Genomic DNA, 21,600 nt, shown 5'->3' with positions numbered 1-21,600 from the left:
CAGAAGGAGTTTTATTTCTTTTGGTATCTTTCCATCAGGAAGTTGAAAAAGTCATACATTTCCACCTACCGTCCTTCTTTTCTAGCTCCTCCCAGCTTTTTTTTTTTTTTCTTCAGTACTTCTGCTTCCTTTTCCCCAGCCACTACTCCAGGATTAATTACCAATCCCGAGTGCCTGACAACTACAGGACTAAACCCAAGCCCTTTGTTGCTGATCTTCATACTGAGATGAGCCTTTCTGACTGTACTTTTAGGAGAGATTAGCCACCAGAGTCTCACAAGAAGATGAGTTAAGCAGGAACACCAACACCCTGTGCTGCAGGCGAGAATGCGTATGTCTGTGTCTGATGCGTAGGTCTCTGGAATGCTGCTGCAACATTTCTCATGGAATCCCGAGTCTTTAAAGGTTACAGTGTTCTGGAGCTGGCATGCTGGAATTGACTTAGCAATGTTGTTGCCTTGACCTCTCATCTAGAAAAATGAGTGATGGCTCAGCGGGAACCAGCCCGGTAGAGTAGCTGAGAGGATTAGAAGTCTCAGCAGCTTGGCAACAGTCAGATAGCCTCAGTTTCTCCACCCTTGGCTCTATTTCTGTTTGCTTTCTAAATCCCTGACAAAAAAAATGTACATCAGAGTTGGCCCTCACTCAGGACACTCAGTCAGTTGAGAGTCGGATTTCCACTCAGGTCATGATCTCATGGTTTGTGAGTTCAAGCCCCATATCCGGCTGCTTGGGACTCTGTCCCCCTCTCTCTCTGCCCCTCCCCAGCTCATGCTCGCTCTCTCTCTCTCTCTCTCTCTCTCTCTCTCCACCCCCCCCCCAAATAAATAAACAATGGGGCGCCTAGGTGGCTCAGTTTGTTGAGCACCCATCTTCGGCTCAGGTCACGATCCCACAGTTTGTGGATTCGAGCCCCACGTCAGGCTCTGTGCTGTTGGCTCAGAGCCTGCTTTGGATTCTGTGTCTCCCTCTCTCTCTGCCCCTCCCCTGCTCACACACACACTCTCTCTCTCTCTCAAAAATAAATAAACATTAATTTAGGGGCGCCTGGGTGGCTCAGTCGGTTAAGCGGCCGACTTCAGCTCAGGTCACGATCTCGCGGTCCGTGAGTTCGAGCCCCGCGTCGGGCTCTGGGCTGATGGCTCAGAGCCTGGAGCCTGCTTCCGATTTTGTGTCTCCCTCTCTCTCTGCCCCTTCCCCGTTCATGCTCTGTCTCTCTCTGTCTCAAAAATAAATAAAACATTAAAAAAAAATTTTTTTAAAAACATTAATTTAAAAAAGATTGCAATTCTAAAATAATAATAATAATAATAAAACAACATTAAAAAAAAAGGAATTGGTCTTCACTCAATACCTGATGCCATGCCTACCAAAGAGAATACTCTCAACCTCTTTCCAACCCTGAGTTAAGGGTGAGGTGAAAAAAGAGACCCAAGACATTTAGGCCTGCCAACCTGGCGGGATCACATCTTATGGAGTGAGATTTTATAGGAGCGATTTATCTTGGAGTTTAAATAAGTGAGGATGAAAAAAATCTGCTGCCAGCTTCCCTACAGAATTTGCATAGGAACCAAGATTAATAAACACTTAAAAAGTGTAGAGAGAGCTAGAAATTGGCTTGTGGCCTGCTTATGCACAGGACTGAGCTGAAAGTCATCTTGTCCCCAGTAAACAAGTAATTCCAGAGCTGAAGAAAAACTGTAAATTATGCATCTAGGTCCCTTTCATTTTCAGATATTCTGTATTTTCTGGGAAAATGGTCTCAGTATGGAGGCTAGCCTTTGGGATATGGTGCCTTCCCCCCCCCCCCCCAAATAAATCTATATGGTAACATCTCTGTATTGTGAATTGACTCAGTAAGAAACCAAAGAGACAAAAAGCATTCAAACTGCTCACATTCTTTCGTCCTAGGAAGCCGTACCAGCCGATTTCTAGATATGATCTATTTTAGCTCAAAGTGCGATCACACTGTATAAAATATACATTCACTGAGAATGAGACCTAGCACAGATCACAGATACCCCAGGGACCTGACATCAGGAATTAGGACAGGCCAAAAGGAAAAAAAAAAAAAAAAGACAAAACTCTTTAGGCAACAAGGCACAATTCAAACATTCAAGAGAGATTTGTATTTTTGCCACCCCAAAACATGCATTAACTATGAAGTGGAGACCACAGTTTTAGGAGCTCTGCATCAGGAAACCTGAAGTCTTGCTGTGCCCTATCCTGATGGGTCTCAGTGACAAGAGATGCCAGAATGTGGCATCTTTGTTTAGTACTGTGTACTTTTGCTAGAGTGATTCATTACTGTCTTATCTCAATTTAAGAGGACATTAGTATATGGAGGGGAGGTAACAGGATCAAAGGAAATGAAGAGGTTGAGTGGAGAAAAAGGTGTCACTATTTCCTAGAAAATACTTTTCTTACTGTCTGAGGGGGTAAATTACTTTCTTTAATTTATAAACCCCTTTTCATTTTTTTCCCGGGAATGAGAATACTATGGCTCTACCCAGGTTAGGTTCAGACTTGAAGTTGACAAATGGCAGTCCTGAAAGCAGACGCAAGTTTCATTCTCCTAAACAAGGAAATCAAATGGTAAAATCTTTAAGAGCTTTGTTTTCCATAACTTCTCCCCTTTCATGGTAAAGGGAAAGAGAAACCCAATAAACCAAGTTACAAACACTAGGTTTCAAACTCAAATGTTAAGGCTAGGCAAAGTAAGTCAGAGATGAGTGCCTTTTGCTCTGTTCTTTTTTTTCTTTAAGCTTGTTTTTATTATTATTACTTTTTTTGGTATAGGGGGCTTCAAATTCAAGGGGGTCAGAAACAGGACAGAGGTAGCGGCAGTAATTTGCCCAAGGTTAACTGCAAAGCAGTGATCAAAGCCGTGTTGAAAAGAATTCTGACTCTCAGTCCTGTCTCCTTTCCAAATATCCTCACCGTTGTGGGTAACTGTCAGAGGACAAGTGTTGAAATCTTGGGGAGACCACATGTCCTAGATTTTACAGGAAAAGTCCTGATTTCACATATTCTCTACTGTTGTTACAGCCATGTAGCTGTCCTAGAAATTCTAATATTCTGGCATTTGAGTTTAAAGAAAATGAAAGAATTGTGTGTCTGGGAGTCAAGGCAAAGAGGGTACATGATAGCTGGTGTCAGGCCGGGTAACAGGAAGGAGACAGAAAGATCTGATTGCTAGAATAACCAGGCAGCTCAAATGAGGGTAACAGAATCCTGTGCTGCAGAGCATCAGCTGATGCTGAAAAGAATGCTCTCCCCAAGAGTGTTAAAACAGACTCAGAGAAATATTGCTGTTTGCAACCCACCTCTGGAGTACTGGTATTCCAGACTCCATCAGAAGCAGGCTCTCCTCTTGGAAACATAGTATACGAGACATCTCTGACACAGTGTAAGTCTTTTTTTTTTTAATTTTTATTTTAACATTTATTCATTTTTTTTTTTTTTTCAACATTTTTTTTTAAATTTATTTTTGGGACAGAGAGAGACAGAGCATGAACGGGGGAGGGGCAGAGAGAGAGGGAGACACAGAATCAGAAACAGGCTCCAGGCTCCGAGCCATCAGCCCAGAGCCTGATGCGGGGCTCGAACTCACGGACCGCGAGATCGTGACCTGGCTGAAGTCGGACGCTTAACCGACTGCGCCACCCAGGCGCCCCTAACATTTATTCATTTTTGAGAGACACAGCACAAGTTGGGGTGGGGCAGAGAGAGGGGGACACAGAATCTGAAGCAGGTTCCAGGCTCCAAGCTATCAACACAGAGCCCAATGCAGGGCCCAGACTCACAAACTGGGAGATCATAACCTGAGCCGAAGTCGGACAATTAACTGACTGAGCCACCCAGGCGCCCCTAATAGAAGCCTTATAAAGCAAAACAATGTGGGCAATCCTTTAGTAAAAGGGGTGCGGGAATAACCTCATTAGAAAAAAAATACTTTCATGTGGCGATTTGGAAGTCTTTAAATCGCTTTACAAAGTCCGGTCTGTTCATTCCTTACTAGGAAAAGCAAACCTAGCAAGGGAAATGAGTTCTCTATGTTTATAAACCTATATGGTAAATCCTAGGCACTTAGCCCCTACACAAACCGTAGAGTTCCAATATCAAGTGTATTTATTTAGTACAACCAATTCATTACCACTTAAAAAGATTGGAAATACATTTCAATGCTTTTCACCATATTTTTCAGTGTGACAGAGTAAACAATCCAGGAGCACAAGAAAGGTTCAGGGGCAGCTGGCTGGCTCAGTCAGTGAAGCATGTGACTCTTGATCTCTGGGGCATGAGTTCCAGCCCCACATTGGGGGCAGAAATTACTTAAATCTTTAAAAAAGAAATGGGGGGGGGGTGACACCTGGGTGGCTCAGTCGGCTAAGCGTCTGACTTCAGTTCAGGTCATGATCTTACGGTTTTGGGTTCAAGCCCCGCGTCGGGCTCTGTGCTGACCGCTCAGAGCCTGGAGCCTGCTTTGGGTTCTGTGTCTCCCTCTCTCTCTGCCCTTCGCCTGTTTGCGCTCTCTCTCTAAATAAATTAACTAACAACAACAACAAAAATAAAGTTGTGCCATTCCTTCAGATTAGATGAGAATAAATATTTAAAGAAAGAAAAGAAAAGAGAAAAGAAAAGAAGGGCGCCTGGGTGGTTCCGTCAGTTAAGCGTCTGACCTCAGCTCAGGTCATGGTCTCATGGTTTGCAAATTCAAGCCCTGCATAGGGCTCTCTGCTATCAGTGCAGAGCCCGCTTGGGATCCTCTGTCCCCCTCTCTGTCTGCCCCTCCCCTGCTTGTGCTCTCTCTATCTCAAAAATAAATAAACATTAAAAAGAAAGGTTCAGTTCTTCTTTTACCATAACCATCGTTAACCTTGTAATTCCATGTACTAACCGCAAAGGCTCATCCCCCTCAGCCTGGTGGGGCCTCTTGTCCTGCAGAGAAGTAGCACTCAGCATTGCTGGATGAAGTACGGGATGCCTAGTTAAATTTGATTTTCAGATAATACATAGCTTTTTAGTATAAATATGTCTCAAATATGTCATGAGACGTGCTCATACTAAAAATATGCAATATTTGGAGGGAACGCTTCTATTAAAAACTGTTCATTGTTTTATCGGGAAGTCAAATTTAATTGAACATCCTATATTTTTATTTGCCAAATCTGGCAACCCCACCAAGTATCTACTTTCAGATTTTGAAGATGGCAGCCAATGGCTTTTGAACTGTTTGATTTTATAAAAGGGAATTTTAAAATAGCTTTGCATGTTTGCGAAAATCTTTTTCTTGAGAGTCGATTGGCATTCTGTCATGTTTACTTTTTTAGGCTATGAAACCCCCAGAAGGATTCTCTGTCTCCCCTTTAATTTTCCTGTACCCCAGGGTATTAACCTTAGTGCAAAACAGCATAGGTTAACATCAGCTGGCTCCATAAACCTTCGCTCGTCTCTTGAAACCTTTCAAATACTTTAAATACTTTTTTTTTGAGATTAAGTACCCATGTTTAAAATAGGGTGGTGATCGTGCCATATTTTATAAGAGAAATTGCTTTGAGAGTGATGTTGGCAGGATTATGTGGAAAAGCAGCCAAATGCTGATCTACCTCCCTGGGAAACCAGTGATGGTTTTTAACTTCTTTCTCTCACCGCTGTTACTACCTTGATAATACTTTTAGTGTTTCCACTCGCCTGCAAATGATGCAGGCAGACATCATAGACCTGATTCTGCCACTCCTGTAGATATCAAAGCTTACCCATTTTAATGGGGGGGGGGGGGGGAGGAAAAAAACTGCCGTGAAGAATAAATATTCACAAGCTTTTAATCAAGGGGTATCCCAAGAGACTCTCACATTTTACCATAACCCAGGAGAAGGAAATCTTTTCTATGATTATTAATAATTTGGTTTCCTTAGAAAAATCATCTCTGTTTGTTCATTAAACATTTGTTGAGTGTGTCTGTGCTACTCTTTGTGTATATAAGCTTTTTTAAAAATATAAACTACATACAGTAAAATGGATAAATCATAAATGTGCAGGTCAGTGCCTATTGACAATCGTAACCACTATATAACTACCACACAAAATAAGATAAAGAATATGTTCATCACCCCGGAAAGTTTCCTCATGGCCCCTTCAGTCAATCCCCACCCCTGACCCCACTTCACCCAAGCAACTACTTTCTGATTTCTATCACCATAGATTTGTTTTGCCTATTCTTGTACTTCATATCAATGGAATCAGTCAATATGTGTTTGGGGTGTGTGTGTGTGTGTGTGTGTGTGTGTGCGCTTATGGCTTTTTTTTTTTTTTATACAACAATGTTTTTGATCTAACCTGTTGTACATATCAATGGCTCATTCCTACATATTGCTGAGTAGTATTATAGGACTGTGGTTTATTTATCCATTCTCTTATTGATAGACATGTGGTTTATTTCCAGTTTTGGGGCTATTATAACTAAGGCTACCTATGAGCATTCTTGTACAATCTTATGGCTACATGTCCTCATTTCTCTTGGGTACATACTTAAGAATAGTCATAGGTTAAGTGTGTATTTGACCTTCTAAGAAGCTGCCAAACAATTCTCCAACGTGGTTGTACCATTTTACAGCCCCACCACCACTGTATGAGAGTTCCAGTTTTTCCATATCTTCATCAGCATTTGGTGTTGTCAGTCTTTCTTCAAAGCCCTTCTAGTGGATGTGAAATGGCATCTCCTTATGATTTTAATTTGCATTTTCCTGATGATTACTGATGTTGAGCATTGTCACAGTTGGGGTTCCCTTGGAAGCCGACTCCGAGAGGGAGATTAGTCAGCAGGAGGATTTTTTTGGGAGTGCACTTGGGTTCAGCACCTATAGTGTGGAAGGCAAAAGGATGATTGGGAAGAGGAAAGGCGAGCTATGTAGTCTCAGAGGCTTCAGCTGACCCTACAGAGAGCACTGAAACTGGGATGACCCTTCAAAAATGTTTTGAGTTTGAACAAGTGGCTAGGCCTTTATACCTCCATGTTGATTTGTCATTGGATACAGGCCACTGTGTAAAGAAAGAATGACTTTAGGCAAGTCAGGGCTCTTCAGCTGAGGCAATCAATCATTGAGATGGACTGGACAGTCGAGGGCTGTCTATTGGCAGCCTTTCAACACCTGAAGAATAAGTCCTTCGTTCCAAAAGAAAAATCTGGGTGATATATCATAGCATTTACCATAAGTACCCTTTCATGGCTTATTGGCCATTTATGTTTCTTTTTTTGTGGTGTCTGCTTAAGTCTTTTGACCATTTTTTAATTGGGTACTTCATCTTTTTTTGTTGTTGGTTTTTAGGCATTCCTTATACTATCTGGGTATGAATCCTTGGTCAAGTAAATATACCATGAATATTTTTCCCTGTCATTTGTCTACTCATTTTCTTAATGGTGTCTTTTGATGAGTAGACATTTTTAATTTTGATGAAGTCCAATTTTTCAATTTTTTCTTTTATGTTTAGTGCTTTTAGTGTTCTGCCAAGAAATCTGTGCTTCCTTCAAGCTTGCAGTGATATTTTTCTGTATTTTTTCTAGAAGCTGTGTGGTTCTTGTGCTACTCAATTTCAAAAGCAGGGGTGCCTGCTAGGAATTTACCCAAGGGATACAGGAGTACTGATGCATAGGGGCACTTGTACCCCAATGTTTATAGCAGCACTCTCAACAGTAGCCAAATTATGGAAAGAGCCTAAATGTCCATCAACTGATGAATGGATAAAGAAACTGTGGTTTATATACACAATGGAGTACTACGTGGCAATGAGAAAGAATAAAATATGGCCCTTTGTAGCAACGTGGATGGAACTGGAGAGTGTGATGCTAAGTGAAATAAGCCATACAGAGAAAGACAGATACCATATGGTTTCACTCTTACGTGGATCCTGAGAAACTTAACAGAAACCCATGGGGGAGGGGAAGGAAAAAAAAAAAAGAGGTTAGAGTGGGAGAGAGCCAAAGCATAAGAGACTCTTAAAAACTGAGAACAAACTGAGGGTTGATGGGGGGTGGGAGGGAGAGGAGGGTGGGTGATGGGTATTGAGGAGGGCACCTTTTGGGATGAGCACTGGGTGTTGTATGGAAACCAATTTGACAATAAATTTCATATATTAAAAAAAAAAAACAAAAACAAAAGCAGGGGTGCCTGGGTGGCTTGGTCGGTTAAGCATCTGACTTCGGCTAGGGTCATGATCTCACGGTCCGTGAGTTCGAGCCCCGCGTCGGGCTCTGTGCTGATAGCTCAGAGCCTGGAGCCTGTTTCGGATTCTGTGTCTCGCTCTCTCTCTGCTCCTCCCCTGTTCATGCTCTGTCTCTCTCTGTCTCAAAAATAAATAAACATCAAAAAAAAAATCAAAAGCAAAGGTTATTGTGAGGGTGTTTCTGTTTATAAAAGTATTGCTTGATCAACACAGTGAATTAAGAGAATTTAGATGAGCATTAAGAAAACAAAAATGGCAGGGGGCACCTGGGTGAGACTCAGTTGATTAAACATCCAACTTCGGCTCAGGTCATGATCTCACAATTCGTGAGTTTGAGCCCCGCATCGAGCTTTGTGCTGACAGCTCAGAGCCTGGATCCAGCTACTGATTCTGTGTCTCCCTCTCTCTTTGCCCCTCCCCTGATCGTGTTCTCTCTCTTTCTCTCCCTCTCAATCTCTCTGTCTTTAAAAAATAAACATTAAAAAATTTTTTAAAAAGAAAAAGAAAACAAAAATAGGGTGCACCTGGCTGGCTCAGTCAGTACGGCATGTGACTCTTGATCTCAGGGTCTTAAGTTTGAACTCCACATTGGGTGTAGAGATTACTCAAAAATAAAATCTTAAAAAAAAAAAAAAAGAAAACAAAAATAACCAGTAATTCCATAAATATCAAATAATTGGTAATTCCATAAATATCACTGTTAACATTTGGTATACTGTCTTTTTTCTATGCACATATACATTACACACACACACACACACACACACACATACATGCACACACACCATACTGGGATCATAATATATTTTGCTTAATATGTTATTCATGTACTCATGCTATTAAATATTCTTCAGTATGACTTAATGACTGTAGATGATCACATCTTAATTTAATCTGTTAATCTATAGATTAGTTAACTTATTTAACTAATTTCCTATTCCTGGATATTTAGAGTGTTTCTAATTATTTTTGCTGTTTTAGATATGATACATGTAAAACCAAGCTGATAATAGCCCAAGCTAAGATTTTAAAGAAACATCACTCCAACACTTAAAGGGGTGCCTGGGTGGCTCAGTCAGGTGAGTGTCCGACTTCGGCTCAGGTCATGATCTTGCGGTCTGTGAGTTCGAGCCCCGCATCAGGCTCTGTGCTGACAACTCAGAGCCTGGAGCCTGCTTCGGATTCTGTGTCTCCCTCTCTCTCTGCCCCTCCCCTGCTCATGCTCTGTCTCTCTCTCTCAGTCAAAACTAAATAAAACATTTTAAAAAAAATTTTAAAAAGAAAAAGGGGGCACCTGGGTGGCTCAGTTGGTTGGGCGTTCAACTTTCGATTTCAGCTCAGGACATAATCTCACAATTTTGTGAGTTGAACCCCCATGTCTGGCTGTGCACTGACCTCACAGAGCCTGCTTGGGATTCTCTCTCTCCCTCTGCCCTTCTCCCTCCCCTACTTGTGTTCTCTCACTCTCTCAAATAAATAAATAAATAAATAAATAAATAAATAAATAAAATATTTTAAAAATAAATGAAAAAGAAAAAGAATAATAAGAGAAAAGGAGGATGACAAAGAAGAAGAGAAGAGAGAGAGAGAGAATGAGAATAAAGAAAAAACAAAGGGGTGCCTGGCTGGTTCAGTCAGAAGAGCATGAGACTTCTTAATCTCAGGATCATGAATTTGAGCCCCACATTGGGTGTAGAGATTACTTAAAACAAATTTGGGGTGCCTGGGTGGCTCAGTCGGTTGAGCGTCCGGCTTCCGCTCAGGTCATGATCTCGCAGTCTGTGAGTTTGAGCCCCGCGTCGGGCTCTATGCTGACAGCTCAGAGTCTGGAGCCTGCTTCGGATTCTGTGTCTCCCTCTCTCTCTGCCCCTCCCCCGCTCATGCTCTGTCTCTCTCTGTCTCAGAAATAAATAAACATTAAAAAAAAATAAAATTAAAACAAATTTTTTTAAGAAAAGGAAAAAAAACAAGAAAAGAAAAAGTAAATTTTGACTCTCTCAAGATAAAACCAAAGGCAGATTGCATTAATAAGACATAATTAATTAGCATTAATAAGCACTTCTCAGAATCCTCTCTTCTCTCTCTTGTCTCTTAATACCTCACACATAGGACAATTATTTGAAGCTTCTCTCAGCCAGCCCCTTTTTTCCTGTTTCCACCTTCCCTTCCTTCCTTTCCCCATCATGTCTTCCTCCCTCTTAAAATCTTCTGATAAAATTCCTCTCACGTTCCTGTAAATATCTGCCTTCAATGTCAATTAAATCGAAGCTGTATATAATTTTCTCCAGGACCTACTCATCTAGCAACAAAGCATTCTTCTTACCGTGTAGGAAAGAGGAAAGTTGTGAGAACTCATCCTTACTGTATTTCTTCCTATCCTATAAAGCATCTATATGAACTAAAACTCCACACGTGTAATTGTTTCCTTAGGCAAAATACCTAGAGTAAAACCCTGAATCAGAGAGCATAAACTTTTCTGCTAAAGATTTTATTTATTTTTATTTTAAGTTTATTTATTTTTTGTAGTAATCTCTACAGCCAACGTGGGGCTCAAACTCATGACCCTGAGATCAAGAGACGCACACTCCTGCAACTGAACCAGCCAGATGGCCCCAGAGCAGGAACACTTTTAAAGTTCTTAATACACATTGCCGAACGGACCTCCAGAAATGTACCAATTGACACTCCTTTTGGCAATATATGAGAATATCTGCTTCCACCCCTCCCCTCCAGTGTTAATTAGCTTTGTTTTCATCTTTGCCAATTTGGTGGGTGAAAGTGGTACCTCGTTGCTCTTTATTTTGCATTTCTTTGATTCATGGTCCGGAAGAAGTTTCGGTGTTCTTTTCCTATTGGCCATTCTTATTGCTTTGGTGAATTGCTGTACACTTTATACTATGTATTCTTTCACTTACACCCCCAAGTATCATTTGAAGCAGATGTTACTATTCTCGTTTTGGAAAACAGAAACACTTGGATTAACTGATTTCCTGCGATCTCAGTGGCTGGTAACTGGTAGAACCCGTACAAGAGCCCAAGCTGGCTTGACTTAGAACAGGCATTCTTTTCTCATCTTCTCGTGATCTTCTTCTGTAAACTCCAGAGCTGATTGATGTAATTCAATGCAAAGAATGGCTGGAGAGTACGCGACTCAATCTCAAAGTTATGAGTTCAAGCCCCCTGTTGGGTGTAGAGATTACTTAAAAATAAAACCTGAAGGGGCGCCTGACTGGCTCATTCAGGGGAGTACGTGATTCTTGATCTTTGGGTTGTAAGTTCAAGCCCCACACTGGATGTGGAGATTACTTAAAAATAAAAAATAAAATAAAAATTTATTAAAAAGCAAGGGCAGGGGCACCTGGGTGGCTCGGTCGGTTAAGCGTCCGACTTCGGCTCAGGTCATGATCTCACGGTCCGTGAGTTCGAGCCCCGTGTCGGGCTCTGTGCTGACAGCTCAGAGCCTGGAGCCTGTTTCAGATTCTGTGTCTCCCTCTCTCTCTGCCCCTCCTCTGTTCATGCTCTGTCTCTCTCTGTCTCAAAAATAAATAAACGTTAAAAAAATATTTTTTTAATAAAAAATAAAAAAATAAATAAAAAGCAAGGGCACCTGGGTGGCTTAGTTGGTTAAGTGTCCAAATCTTGATTTTGACTCAGGTCATGATCTCACAGTTCATGAGATCAAGCCCCACATTAGCACAGAGCCTGCTTGGGATTCTCTCTCTCTCTCTCTCTCTCTCTCTCTCTCTCTTTCTCTGCCCCTCCCCTGCTCGTCCTTGCTCTCTCTCTCAAAATAAATAAATAAATTAAAAAAAAAAGTAAAGAATGGCTGGAACAGTAAGACTAGAGCTTGAGTCCCCATTTTGCTCTTCCCTAACACACAGTTCAGATGAGTTTTCCTCACCTGTTTAATTTAAATTTCATTTAAAAACTTTTTTTCACTGTTTACTTATTTTTGAAAGAGAAAGAGAGACAGGGCGCGAGACGGGGAGGAACAGAGAGAGAGGGAGACAGAATCCGAAGCAGGCTCCAGGCTCTTTCTGAGCTGTTAGCACGGAGACGGGGATGGGGCTCAAACTCCATCCCGTGAGAGCCAAACCGTGAGAGCATGACCTAAGCCAAAGCTGGATGCGTAATCGACTGAGCCACCCAAATGCCCCAAAATTTCATTAAAAAAAAAAAAAAATAGGCTTCACTCCCGGCGCAGAGCCTATCACGGGACTTAAGATCAAGACCTGAGCTGAGATCAGGAGTTAAACGCTCAACCAATTGAGCCACCCAGGCGCTCCTCGTTTAAATATTGAAAACTTACTAACAGACGTCATTTTCTCTTGATGGTCACCACAATCTCTTGGTTTTCCAGCAGCACCACCCAAATCCTTTTATTTGTCTCTAGAACCTCTCAGTCTTTAGTTTCTTCATCTGTAAAATTGAGTGTTGGACTAGATCATTTTTAACATTCTTTCCAGGGGTGCCTGGGTGGCTCAGTTGGTTGAGCGCCGCACTTTGGCTCAGGTCATGATCTCTCGGTCTGTGGGTTCGAGAGCCCCCCGTCGCTCACAGCACAGAACCTGGAGCCTGCTTTGAGTTGTGTCCCGCTCTTTCTCTGCCCCTCCCCCACTCACGCTCTGCCTCTCCACCTCAAGAATGGATAAACATTAAAAAAAAATTTTTAATAAATAATAAAAATAAAGTTCTTTCTTGTTCTTAGTTATAGTTCCTACTATGTTTCTATTAATTTTCTGTAGAAAAAGCTAGTATGTTCCCATCTATCAGCTTTGGCTAATGAGGGATGCGTCCAACAGTCTGTGAAGTCTAGGAAATTCCCCTTAATAAAAGTATATACTACAAGCAGTGACAAACTTTAAAAGTTTCTTTCTTTAAAATATACTCACTATCTAGGGGCGCCTGGGTGGCGCAGTCGGTTAAGCGTCCGACTTCAGCCAGGTCACGATCTCGCGGTCCGTGAGTTCGAGCCCCGCGTCAGGCTCTGGGCTGATGGCTCGGAGCCTGGAGCCTGTTTCCGATTCTGTGTCTCCCTCTCTCTCTGTCCCTCCCCCGTTCATGCTCTGTCTCTCTCTGTCCCAAAAATAAATTAAAAAACGTTGAAAAAAAAAATTAAAAAAAAAAATAAAATATACTCACTATCTAAATCCAAGTTGGGCATGGGAGATCAGTGTTGAACATCGGGTGTTTTGTGTTTTATATTTATATTATAATGTTCAAAATGCAAGTATAACATTTTAATATTTGTCAATTACTTTTACAAAAATAAATCCTAAATTACTAAAAAAAAAAAATGCTTTTTTCTTTCTGACCTCCCTTTCTGTCCTTCTCACTGTCCTTTCCTCCTGATCTTGTTGCATTCTTTTCCAGAGGATGTCTCTCTCTTCCTATGTCTCTCTGTTCACTGGATTTGAATATCCCTCCCCCACCCCAGTTTTGTTTCCATGGTCACATTCTGTGTGTTTCTACTTTTACCCTCCATCATTCTCTAAACTCGTTACTGCTCTCCTTGCTTTACTATTTTTTACTATTCTCTGTGTTCCTCTCCATCAAAGCTACAAGATAACCGTAAAACCTAGAAACATAGCAAATAGCTTAGTTTTTACAGATTGAAACCCCTTGATTACTTCTTCTGAGGTATGTAGGTTTATTCAGTGAAAATGAAAATCAGAGGCGCCTGGGTGGCTCAGTCAGTTAAGCATCAGACTTTGGCTCAGGTCATGATCTCACGGTCCCTGAGTTCGAGCCCCACATCAGGCTCTGGGCTAACAGCTCAGAGCCTGGAGCCTGCTTCAGATTCTGTGTCTCCCTCTCTCTCTGTCCCTCCCCCGCTTGTTCTCTCTCACTCTCTCTCTCTCTCTCTCTCTCTCTCTCTCTCACTCTCTCTCTCTCACACACACACACACACACACATTAAAAGAAAAAAGAAAATGATGGGGTGCCTGGGTGGCTCAGTCAGTTAAATGTCTGACTTCGACTCAGGTCGTGGTCTCACAATTCGTGAGTTTGAGCCCCACATTGGGCTCTGTGCTGACAGCTCAGAGCCTGGAACCTGCTTCAGATTCTGTCTCCCTCTCTCTCTGCCTCTCCCCCTCTCATGCTCTGTCCATGTCTCTCTTTCAAAAATAAATAAACGTTAAACAAACTTTTTAAAAAGTTTAAAAAAAGAAAATGAAAATCAAAGTTAAATTATATGAGACAAGGCATCACAGACTCATTTCAGGGATCGATAGAAACTCCATTAGTGTTTCATGCACTGTGGATTGGCACATCACATTGAACTAAGCATTCCTAACGCGGGGCATTCTATTGACCACGTGATGTAATGTTATTGAACATAGCATGTATGGTAATATCCATAAGCCTTTTATTATGTATGTTCGCCTGTGTTTCCAGATTTTTATGGCCATTTGTAGCTCATCAATGGATTTTTTCCTTGCCTTTTCTCTCTCTACGTGTTATCCATATTTCTTCATAAGTGTGCTCTTCATTAGAACTCGCCCTTGTTTTAATGATTTAGCTTTGAAGATACAACTGAATGCTTAAGTGGAGTCCACTGAGAACCAGAAGTTGTAGAATGGTTGAGTTCTATTTTGGCCCTTCTTATGTTTCTGTCAACTGCCAGAATTTCTGTCCCAATTAAGAGGAGGAAGTTACTCAAGAGAGGTCCCTTAGCAACTCTCAACCTCCATTTAAAAAATAGCATATCAGGGGCGCCTGGGTGGCTCAGTCGGTTAAGCATCCGACTTCAGCTCAGGTCATGATCTCACAGTCCGTGAGTTCGAGCCCCGCATCGGGCTCTGTGCTGACAGCTCAGAGCCTGGAGCCTGCTTCAGATTCTGTGTCTCCCTCTCTCTCTGACCCTCCCCCGTTCATGCTCTGTCTCTCTCTGTCTCAAAAATAAATAAACATTAAAAAAAAAAATTAAAAAAAAATAGCATATCAGCCATGGTCTTTTTACTTTTCTGAAACAGTCTGAGAAATTATTAAAAACAATAAAATACGTCTCTACAGAGTACTATTTTTCCTGAGGCCTTTAAATGTGTATCTATGATTCCTCTCTTTCCTTTTTCACAATATCATTGGGAGACAAACATTTATTATTCCCACAGCACAAGAGAAACTGGATGTACAGATAGGTTTTGAATTTCCAAAGCTCTCAGTAAGTTGGACCAGATCTGAAACCAGAAACTGGGTGTCCCTGCTGGCTTAGTCTCTTGTCCAGAGCTTTTTTTTTTTTTTTTTTTTTTTTTTTTAATTTTTTTTTTCAACATTTTTTATTTATTTTTGGGACAGAGAGAGACAGAGCATGAACGGGGGAGGGGCAGAGAGAGGGAGACACAGAATCGGAAACAGGCTCCAGGCTCCGAGCCATCAGCCCAGAGCCTGACGCGGGGCTCGAACTCACGGACCGCGAGATCGTGACCTGGCTGAAGTCGGACGCTTAACCGACTGCGCCACCCAGGCGCCCCGTCTTGTCCAGAGCTTTTAATCCTCCCACAAGAAGCTGTCCGGTTCATGTAGAGGATGTGGCTTGCTTATTCATTGCTGTTGGAAAATGAACCTCTCTCTTCCTTCCTACCTTTTACCTCTTATTAAAAAAAAAAAAAGCCAATAATACCCTCACTTTATTAAATAAGAGAAAGAGAATGAAGAATCCATAGCAGCCTGCCATCTGGAATGGCCCAGGTGATAGCCAGCCACCTAGAGGCAGGGAAATGGCCATCGTCACTGGTGATTTCAGTGATTTTTTTTCCCCCACTACCAGCTGTCATCACAATTTCCAGAAAACCTGCCAAGAAAAAACAGGAATTCGCATTTCATGGAACCCCCTCCCCCACACTATTATGAACCTTGGAACTTATTCTGACTGCTCCCTGCCCTCATACATTCATTCCCCCACCATTCGAGATAAACAGGCAAAGTATTTGACCTCACCTGCCTTTGAAGAACTTAGTATTCAGGAAGGTGCCTCCCTTCTGCCAGAAATACTTACCGAGACTGAGTTATTATTTCTTTCCCTAATCTAGATTGTTTTCTTAATAAATCAGAACTCCCAGGGATAAGCACCTTATCCACACTTTCCCTTTCTCCTCTTGTCCTCTCGCACGCCAGACAATACACTCAGGTATGTAGGTAACTGGCGGTTGGAGTGCTTATCTTTGCTTCTAAAGCATGTGACTTATTTATGTTGTACCCAAACACGGCACAGTGCCTGGCCCATTGTTGGGACTCAGTGAATGTTTGTTGAATGGAACTTGCCTAAATTGGCCTTAGGCACCTCTTGAATTTCACAGTGTGCTGAGTTCCAGGGAAAATCAGACTGACTAAACCAACTGCTCCCTTCCTGTCTGAGGAGACCCACCCAGAGACCAGAACAGGGAGGCCACACCTCTGCAAAGGGAAAGGGCTTGACTGATGTCCCCTTCTTTTTTTTTTTTTTTTTAAATTTTTTTTCAACGTTTTTTATTTATTTTTGGGACAGAGAGAGACAGAGCATGAAAGGGGGAGGGGCAGAGAGAGAGGGAGACAGATGTCCCCTTCTGCCTGTGATCCCACCCGATACTTTTTCCTCTGCTGCAGGCTAAGTAAAGCCTTCCTGAAACTTGTTTTTTCCAGGCACCCTTGTGGGGCAGAAATGCCAATAGAACAGGCTGTGGGCTAGATAGGCGTCAAGAGTAAATACCAGAACCTGAATTGTATCACTGGCATTGCTCAGAAGGGTTAGAATTTGATGGGGACCTAAGTAGACTGATCTCCCAAGAGAGGTATCTGTCTGCAGTGGTTAAGGGCATGATCTTTAGAGACCTACCGTGCAGGTTTACATAATTTTTGCAATTTCTAAACTGTGTGACCTTGGAAAAGCTACTCCTATTTCAACTTTGTCACTGTGAAGTAGGGATAACAATGGTACCTGCATCATAAGGTTGTTGAAAGGATTAAATAAGTTAATATTTAATAATAAGTTATAATAGAGTTCAATATTGCTATTGCGAAGGAGGATGGCTTTGGATGGTAACAAATTTATTCTCTTGAGGTTTGCATGTGCAAATACAGGTCTGGGTCAGAGTTAAGAAGGGGAGTCTGGAGATAGCAGAGTTATTTTGCACAAATGAATGAGAAGAATTTGGAATTCAGGGTAGGGGGACAATCAGAGGAGGGTGTAAAGAGGAGAAATGAGGGAGAAGGGAAAGATTAAAAGCAATTCCAAATTTACAATAGTATAGCAAGATATCTTTTAAGAACAGGCATTTTTTAAAGTTTATTTATTTATTTTGAGAGAGAGACAGAGAGAGTGAGCAGGGGAGGGGCAGAGGGAGAGGGAGAGAGAGAACCCCAAGCAGGTTCCGCGCTGTCAGGGCGGAGCCTGATGTGGAGCTAGAACTCGGGAACCATGAGATCATGACCTGAGCCAAAACCAAGAGTCCATTGCTTAACTGACTGAGCCACCCAGGCTCCCCAAGAACAAGCATATTTAATTTGAAACTGGTGATGTTGCTGAGATCTGAACCACTGCTAAAGTAAAATGGTACAACTCCTCCGAGAGCAATTTGGCGCTATTGAAATTAAACTGTTACATATCTTTTGACCCTTCAATTCTATTTCCAGGAATTTATCTTACCTAAGTACTTGCAAACAGATTCACGTCTTCTGTGTTTATAACACCAAAATCTTGGGAGTTACCTAAGTGCTCATTAATGTAGTATATGAGCTAAAAGATTGAGGCAAGGTTATAATACTATTTATGGAATAATACCCAAACTAAAAAAACAAAAAACAAAAAACAAAAACAGTTCTATCGTAGGCAGAGGGAGAGCACCAAGAGCCAATGGGAGGAGCCATGCCCAAGTCCAAGCCAGAGTCTATATTCTAGAGGAGTATAGAGACGTCATGTTTGGAGTGGCTGCTAGGGGTGATTAGGGTTGGGCCACAAAGCCTCCCACAAAGTTGCACAGAGAAAAGATCCCCATGACAGCGGTTGGGGAATTATCAAGAAGGAAGGCCTTTGATGATTCCTTTTAAAAAACAGCTGGTGCAGAACACCTGAGTGACTCAGTCAGTTGAGTGTCCAACTCTTGATTTTGGCTCAGGTCATGATCCCAGGGTCATGGGATTGAGCCCCAGGTCAGGCTTCACTTTGGGCTCCCCACTGACCATGGAGCCTGCTTAAGATTCTTTCTGTCTCCCTCTGCCTCTTTCCCCCACTTGCACTCTCTCTGTCTCTCTCTCAAATAAACATAAATACTTAAATACATAAATAAGCAAGATGATAACACATTACATATATATATATATATACATATATATGTATATATATGTATATATATATATATATATGTATATATATATATATATATATAAACAACAGCTAGTGCTTATGGCCCCCTTATAGAAATCTGTAGTTGTATGGTTCCTGGGTGGGTTTGGTGCTTAATGGGCCAGGGGCAGATCAGAAAAAGGTAATCAAGGAGCAGGAAGATGGGGCTAAGAAAATGAGGCAGGGGAGTTGTGGGTAGATAATCAGTTATGTAGATTTTTAACTAGCCTTTCAACTGAACGCAAAGGATATTGATTAAAAGATTGATATCAACAAAGAGAGGCCTCATTGTCCGATTGAGCATTTTAAAAATCAATAACTTACATGATCTAGCTGGGAAAGATAATTAATAGAATGGATGATAGTAGCAAGATTTAAAATCATCTTGACAGATTGGAACCAAGAGCCAAAATCAACGAGATGAAATTTGACAGGGATAAAGTGAAGACCTACATTTTGGTTAAAAAAAAAAAACAAAATCAATTGTACAGGAAGCAGTGGTACTGGCTTGGCAGCATTTTATGTGAAAAAGGTTTAGGCCTCACCAAACCCAGTGAGGTCACAGTTTCATGAAAAAACACAATGTCAAATCAAGAGAGACAATAATCTCACTGTGTTTTGAACTGGCCAGTCCTAGGTGCCCCATATTGAAAAAGACATTGATGGATGAGTGTATACCCATTGAGAGAACAGGTTGGAACAGGATCCAGTAACTTTACCAGGTGAGGAAGCATTGGGGGAGTTTAGAGATGTTACATATGGAGAAGAGAAGACTAAGGTGGAGAAGTAATAGCTGTCCTCAAATAGGTTACTTTGTCAAGTGTAAGGCAAACCATATGAAATCGACAATGTTCAGCCATGTTTAATATAGAAAAATGGCAATTTCATGTGGCTCAACCTGAATAGAAGATGTCAACTCATTTTGTAGTTCAGCAGAGGGCAAATGAGAATCATTGGGTGAAAAGGGGAAGCAAACATTACATCAATCTGGAAGGAATTTGTCACAATCAGACGCTCAACAGCAGGATGAACTGCCTTACCAAGTTCTAGGTTCCCTGTCACTGAGACAGCTCAGGTAGAGCTGGGCAACAGTCTGTTGGGGACATTTAGAATTTTCTGTATTTAGTGGGAGACTCTCCATGATCCAGACTGAATCTCCAGCTTCTCCAGCTAGGCACCACGGTATCGCGACAGCACACCAGAGTGCCCTGGCCATCCTACGTTCTGAGCTATCCATAGGGAGAGCACAAAAATGGAACGGGGAGATACATAAAGAACAAAGAATAAGCAGAATGTCCTGAATTGGGACAATCAGGACAGACAAGTACATGTGAAAGATAAAGGAATGGGGTGAAAATAAATCCTGGGGAAGGGTTAGGAGGAAGGAGAAGGTATCATACTGCTGAGTTAGGATTTTAAGCTTGCAGATCTGATTTTCTTTTCTGACTATGGAGTTTGGGGTTACAGCCCGGTAGCTTTCTTCTTCCCTCTCTATAGCTCATTCTCCCTTCCTCCCCTTAGGCAGCCCTTATGGAAACTCTGAAAATCTTTTTCTCTTTTCTTCCAGATGGGGAGCTCTGGCAGAATGTTCTGGCCTGTGTGCAATGACTGAATTCTCTCTGCCAAGGGATAAAGCTAAAATCTGCTTTCTTGGAAACCAGCTAATGTCTTTAAGAAGCATGACCCCAGTTAGGGAGAGATTGGGAACTTTGAATAAAGCGGAGGGTAAGAAAATAATTTTCAGCGTTCACAGGTACGGTAATTTACAAGGATATTAGGATCTGAATACCAAGAAATAATTTAAAAATAGAATTTTCAGTCTTGAAATCTAACCTCACACAGACTACTACACTGGTCTTCTTTGAATCTTAGATAACTCTAAGTGTTTTCAACAATCTGTGGAGGAGGCAAGAAACATAGCTCACATTTCCATAGGACAGATATTGAAAGGGACACGTATGAAACAAATAAGCAAAATACAATTGATATCCTATTGAACCCTCAGGAATTTGTGGGCTTTATAAAGTCCAGAAAACCCAGAATATTGCTCGAGTCCATAAGTAAGGAGGCTGAAGGAAAAAGAATGGAATTTGGGGTGGGGTTAGGAAACCTGAGTTCTGTCCCTAGTTAGGCCACTGACTCACTATGTGATAATGGCCAGTCACTTCCTGGCTCCGTGTTCCAGTCCCCATCTCCCCAGCCCCTGTCCCTGTCCAAATAAAATAAAAGAACAATTTTATTCTTGCTTGAGAAAGTTAAGCATGATTGTTTCTATAAAGCAATCTGGAAAATAGCCATTCCCTTAGTGAGAAGATCGTTCATTTTATAACCAGTGCAACCTCCTGGGTGGCACATAAAGTCATAAAGACCCTACATTTCTTATTTGTTTTGGGGATCCTCAGATGGGGATGAAATAAGTAGGTGGTCTGATTTCCTCTTCTGCCTTCTGGGATGACACGGTCCTGTTCCTAAGGAAGGCTTCTGGAGAGAGATTTGGGAGATAACTGGGTAACACCCAACTAGGTCAGGGAGTGAGTCAGGGCTCAAGGACTCGATACCAACCTCTCCCACTCCTGCCAGGAAACCTCTGGGGTAAGACAGAGATGAGAGAGTTGCTGAGGGGCGGGCCTCACTGCAGCTTGCCCTGAGGCCTCTGGCTTGTGGTTTCACCCTGGTCTGCCCTGCAGCTGTAACGTGTCTGCTGACACGCAAGCCCTGACAGGCCTTCCCTCTCCCTTTCCCAGACTTCTGCTCAGTCCCAGAAACAGATGGCACATTCCACCCTAGAAGTGAGTATGGGAGAAAAGAGAGGAAAAGGGAAGAACAGAACCAGGAGGAGATGGGACGCTTCAGAACACACAGGACAGAACACAAGAGACCTTTGTCCAGGAGGTGAGCAGGAGGTAGAAACTAAACTCACCTCCAAGGAAACCAGGATAAGAAAAAGGCAGAAGAGTACCGAGTACCACAGCTGGGCTGACACAGAGGGTAGAACAGGACTGAGGGCTAAGCCTGAAGAGTATTCAGCAGCACTAGCCTGGAAACCTGTAAGACTC

General features: G+C 42.0%; 1 long non-coding RNA gene across 1 annotated transcript; it reads left to right on the top strand.

Moving 5' to 3' along the window:
* The first annotated feature begins 1,347 nt into the window (after nucleotides 1-1,347).
* On the top strand, nucleotides 1,348-20,357 carry LOC131497568 (uncharacterized). The gene is made up of 3 exons (XR_009255017.1): nucleotides 1,348-2,595; nucleotides 9,205-9,302; nucleotides 20,112-20,357. It is a non-coding gene; the product is annotated as an uncharacterized LOC131497568 (long non-coding RNA).
* The last annotated feature ends 1,243 nt before the right edge of the window (nucleotides 20,358-21,600 follow it).

Source organism: Neofelis nebulosa, chromosome 16 (assembly GCF_028018385.1).
Source record: "Neofelis nebulosa isolate mNeoNeb1 chromosome 16, mNeoNeb1.pri, whole genome shotgun sequence".
Classification (NCBI taxonomy): Eukaryota; Metazoa; Chordata; class Mammalia; order Carnivora; family Felidae; genus Neofelis; species Neofelis nebulosa.
The sequence above is the reverse complement of the archived record's forward strand: the minus strand, read 5'-3'. Positions and strand labels throughout refer to the sequence as shown.